We start from the raw sequence: 5,835 nt of genomic DNA on the forward strand, positions 1-5,835 counted from the left end.
AAGCAACAGCGTGTGGCTACGTGGATGATGCTGGCAAGTGCTTTTATAGTGATAAGCCCTCCCCACACACACTCACCACCATTATTTGCCACCAATCACCCTTCTATGTAGGTTTCCTCACTCGCTGCTTCCGATCTCCTTATGAGGAGAAGGAAGGAGAATACAGCTTGAGTCTCTATGCACCGAGCTTCACATCTGTATCGCCTATTTTTTGAAAAATATCGCTTTCTATGAAATCATTTACTACAACTGATGTTTAGTTGTATAAGGCTTTACATTACAGTTGCCCCATATTATCGCGATAAAAGCATTTCAAAATGATATCGGACAATATCGACATTGGTTTTTTATTATCAGTTTTGGACCAATATGGATGTTGCCTTCAAAGTAGGGCTGTCAAATGATTAAAATTTTTCATCTAGTTAACCACAGCTTAAAAATCAATTAATCGTAATTAATCGCAATTCAAACCATCTATAAAATATGCCATATTTTTCTGTAAATTATTGTTGGAATGGAAAGATAAGACACAAGACGGATATATACATTCAACATACTGTACATAAGTACTGTATTTGTTTATCATAACAATAAATCAACAAGATGGCATTAACATTATTAACATTCTGTTAAAGCGATCCATGGATAGAAAGACTTGTAGTTCTTAAAAGATAAATGTTAGTACAAGTTATAGAAATTATAAATTAAAACCCCTCTTAATGTTTTCGTTTTAATACAATTTGTAAATTTTTCAATCAAAAAATAAATTAGTAGCCCGCCTTTGTTAATGTCAATAATTACTCAATGCTCATGGTGCTGAAACCCATAAAATCAGTCGCACCCAAGCGCCAGCAGAAGGCGACAAAACGCGAAAAAACAACTAACAAGTGGACATGACACTGTGCTGTCATTGTAATCTGTTTGAGCGGGGCATGTGCGTTAAATGTGTCAAATATTTTAACGTGATTAATTTTAAAAATTAATTACCGCCCATTAACGTGATGATTTTGACAGCCCTACTTCAAAGTGAATGTCGAAGACTTCTGCCTTTGTACAAGGGCTGGTCACAGTTTACCACAGCGGTTATGCTGTGCTAAACGACTGTCCACGACTGCAATATATCGGTATTGGTTTGATCATAGACTTCACAATCAATTGACGAGACAACTTCGACAGACATTGTGCCTCGCCTTCCCGTAGGGGGCCGGGCCAGGCAGAGTGTCCTGGCAGCTTTCACTGTGATAAACCCAAACACGCTGCGTTTTAACACTGGAAGTAGATGGAAACAGGACGGAAGTTTTGATGCATACAAGCAGGCAGGAGTGTCTCAAGAGTGATTTAGTGGAGGATTCAAGGTAATGTTATATAAAATAGCATCATGCATGCACTTTGAAACGTGAAGAAAAATTAATGGAAATAATTAGCGTAACTTTAGCTTGAAATATTTACATAAAATGAAAGATAACTGCTTGGTTTTTTGCTTTTAACCAATTTTCTAGACTGTTTCACGCTCATATCTATAGAAATTCCGGGATTTACGCATTTATATACAAGAATTTTCAACTTAAAAAGCTCTTTGTTTTGTGACGGACGCAATGTTGGATTTTGAATCCGTACACAATAATGTAACATTACGTTCAGATAATCAGGTAATTTTCGGCCAACTGCCCGTTTTTTGGCAAAAACAATAGTAATTTAGACATTTCTGCGTCCATACGGAAAAGAAATTCGGCTTTTACGTGTTTGCTTTTGTTGAGCAAAATTAAGTTGATTCTGAATGCTTTCCTCAAGTATTAGGTTTCTGATGTGAAAATTGAGTGATTTATTAGCTGTTGAAGACTCAAAATTGTCAAGTCACTATAAATATAGGTCATTATTACTGCATTTGGTGATTTTTGTGCATCTAGCGTAAAATCTGCAAATGTTATAACCATTTAAAATTTGCTATATATAAAAATAATTAATTGGGATTTTATAAGGGAACTGTCACGTTCTGCTGGTTAGATTTTGTTTGTTTCTCTCCTGCCTCCGCCTTCCCCTCTCTTCTCTGCCTGGGTATCCGCCCTGCGCTCTGTCGCGGGTTGCTGGCTGGACGCCAGTGTATCGGCTGGATGTCGCCTGCTCCGACGGGGGACCCTGCCCTGCCATGGGCTTGGTGGGCCGCTGGGGGTCCCGTGGCGTGCTGTGCCGGTTGGGGCGCTGCGGCGGCGGCTCGTGGGCTGGGCGGGCGGACGGGGGTGGGAGATCGTGGTGCCGGGATTAGCGGTGGGGTGGCGTTGGTTGGTGGTGCGTCCCCTCTTCCCATGCCTGAAGGCCGGTTGATGGGAGCGCGGGTGGCCAGGGTGGTTGGGGGGGGGGGGTGACAATTGCTCCTTTGCTGGGCTGCGGGAGGATGGTTGGAATGCGCAGCCCCCCCCCCTTCCCACCCTCCCCGGGCTGGCTCGGTGGGGGCCGTGGCCCTGGGTTGGTGCCCGCGCAACGTTTCCGCTCGTCTGCTTGGCTGTCGAGTGTTTGGTTGGGCTCGTGTGCAGCTGGTTGTGATTAGGCGCGCTCGGGTGGGGGGTCCTAGTGCTGGGATTGGCGGTGGGGCGGCGTAGGGTCGGTTGCCAACGGGCTTACACTCACAAGGTATTCACACGATTACTGGATTCTAGATCACAGTGCTGAATTGTGTACACGCTACCCCTCCCAATCACTTAGCTTATAGTCTCCCCAACCCCTCCCCTTTTTCCCTGGTCAACAGGCCCGCCCACACGGTGTCAACCGGAAATACATCTAGCTGACGATAGCACGAACATATTTTAGTGTAGCCGTTCAATGTATTTCTTGTTGTTGCTTTTCTTTTCTTTCTTTTCTTGTGTTTCTTTTTTCTGTTCCCCCATAACCGCTTCCTGTTCGCTGCTTTGTCATAATAAATGAGGTATGTTGAATGATCACGATGGGAGTATGTCATACTCTCAATGTGAAACATTAAAACTGTTCAGACCAACTGGACACATAGACTTCCATTCTCCGTGTCAAACAGCTGAACAGGTGCAGGTTTTGTTAAAACAAAAAAAACAACATTTTGTTTGTTTCAGAGCTGGCTGTGGGAGCATTCTCAACATCGCACCGGCAGCGAGTTCCAGCTAATCAGCACTAGTGTATATAAACGCCGGCGAACCAAGACAACGGTGCCGAGAGATTTATCTTGCCGTTTGCCATTCAACACACACTACTTTCGAGTCGCTTTGTATTTGCCATCTTGTTCGTCAGCCGTCTTTGTTTTGTGACCCTCTACCTTGAGAAGGTATTGAGTGTATTTTTGTTTGTCTTTTTGGCTCCATGCCCACTGCTCAGTTTCGCGTTATTGATCCCCGTCGATCTATTTGTCACGGACCCCTTTTGTTATTCCCTCTTTCCCGCGTTTGTGTGTTTTGTGTTTAATAAATCCCTGAACGCTTCCCATCGTTTGTCTGATCATGGAAGCAATCTTGTTCGCCGCATTCGCGGACCGTAACAGCAACGACTTTGAATATTTTGATGCCACTGTTCATGGAGACTCATATATGCCTAAAGGAGGTGCCTGTTTTAGTTTTAGGTCGCTTGAGGCTTTGGTTTTGAAAATACCGTATTAGGCTCGAGCGTTTACGTCACAGCAGCAGGGGATCGTGCGAGATTTGCGACAACGCAGCCATTTCGGAAGCACGTCTGCATCACGGGACATTTAAACTTAACAGCAAATACAATTCAACTACGAGTGCCAAAGATGGAAAAATGTAGGGAAAACTCTCCAGTTCGATACAGAGAAACTTGTTACCACGGCGAAGGACAGATATGTGAGCAATTTTAAGGATGTGAACAATGTTGACCCTCACGAGCAAGCCGAACACAAATGGAATAAAGACGTCGACAAGCTTCCACCACTACGCGAAATGGACATCATGCTGTATTTAGTGTTTGGTGTATGTTACTACATTAATCAGCAATTCCGAAACCACAAATCGCTACAAAGCTACGAACAGTTTTGCTGCGGATGGGTGCAGGATCTGCACATTATGACCATAGCAAACGGCAACACCATCTTTCTAGCAAAGGTAGGCAATGTGTGTTTACATTAGTCTGTGACCACGGATGTACAAATTTTTTGTTGCAGAAAATGTAGCCTGTATACAAATTCTTTGCCACTCTCTCACGTCAAAATATTACAGCTTTTTCGTTTAGCAACGACAGGAATTATGTCTTATGAAGACAATGCACATGTATGCATGCTAGTTGTTTAGCTGTAGCTATAGCTAACAACAGGCCGACTTAGGGCATAAAGTTACTGAAATTTGCGTAAACAAACGAAATTAACTTACCGGAGTGGAAGTGCATAGAGCAAACTCTGTGTGTAACTGGAGAATCAAACGTTATGCCCTTCCTTCTGATCGAGGCCACCCATGCCATTCTTCGACGTTTGGTAAGTTCAGATATGACCTTTCCCTTGACTTTTCTCCATGTAGGGATCCGGAAGAAACTCAATGGTGTTCCGTCGAGCTGTACATTCTCCTTTCTATTCGATCGGTTGTTGCAATTCTTTACCGCACAATAATTTCCAACCATTTTTAAAGAGCGACCTGTGTTGAAATGCCTCACTGTTTATGTTTCTCGCTTCCACAATGGTGATAGCGGCGGAAACCTCGCGAGTGCCACGTCATACGCTCGAGCCTAATTGGCCCGAATATAAGACGATCCCCTCTTTTTCAAGACTCAAGTTTGAAAAAATACTTTTTGAAGACCAAATTATTTTTTATACAGAAAATAATTACAGTACATCTGAAACAAATGATTGTAACAATATATTTGAGAGAAAAAGCTTGTTATTTTGCCTCATTCAAATCATAGTATCTGAACATTTAAATATTAGGGCTGTCAAACGATTAAAATTTTTAACTGGCTAGACCACTCCAGGACCTTGAAATGATTCTTACGAAGCCACGAGTTTGGAGTGTGACTGACTGAGATTTTGGACAGGTGTCTTTTATACCGATAATGAGGTAACGAGTGGAGCCTCGTTAGACCTCTTTGACAGCCAGAAATCTTTCTTGTTTGTGGGTGACCAAGTACTTATTTTCCACCATGATTTGGAAATAAATTCTTTAAAAGTCAAACATTGTGATTTTCTGTTTTTTTTTTCACATTCTGTCTCTCATGGTGGAGGTTTACCCATGTTGACAATTACAGGCCTCTCTGCTAACTGCGTGTTTTTTTTTTTTTTTTGCTTTTAACCAAAAATCGAGACTGTTTTATGTCCATACCTATAAAGAATTCAGGGATTTAAGCATTTATTCACAAGAATTTTCAACGAAAAAAGCTCTTTGTCTGTGATTCCACTCGGTCAGCTTTGACGGCCACGCCAACAATGCATGCCTCCTATTAATCGGCCCTGCGCTCCATGTCCCGTCAATATCATTATGAAGTCTATGGTTCTAGTATCCCAAGCCACGTTTTCAGCTCGTCATCGTCATGTAAAAATTATTCGTCGAAATATTTTCGATATCGTCACTGTTGACGGAAACAACACTGGTGGCGATAATGCTTCAATATATTTGTCAGTGAAGTGGGTGAAGATACCGATGATGTCAGTGCACGCGGACAGTCCGACAGTGTCTGAAAGCATGTCTTAAAGTAGTAACCTTATCGCTGGGTTAAACAACAGCTCTCGTCAGTCCACACAAAATTACTCTGCCTGATGCGCTTCTCCATGTTGTTATTTGACCAGGATGAAAGAGGGAAAAGCAGAAGGGAAGGGTTACACACAGGAATCAAGTTTTCTACACATTGGGATTGCATACTACATCGGCAATTTGGAGG

Source organism: Corythoichthys intestinalis, chromosome 1, assembly GCF_030265065.1.
Source record: "Corythoichthys intestinalis isolate RoL2023-P3 chromosome 1, ASM3026506v1, whole genome shotgun sequence".
In the NCBI taxonomy this organism is placed as follows: Eukaryota; Metazoa; Chordata; class Actinopteri; order Syngnathiformes; family Syngnathidae; genus Corythoichthys; species Corythoichthys intestinalis.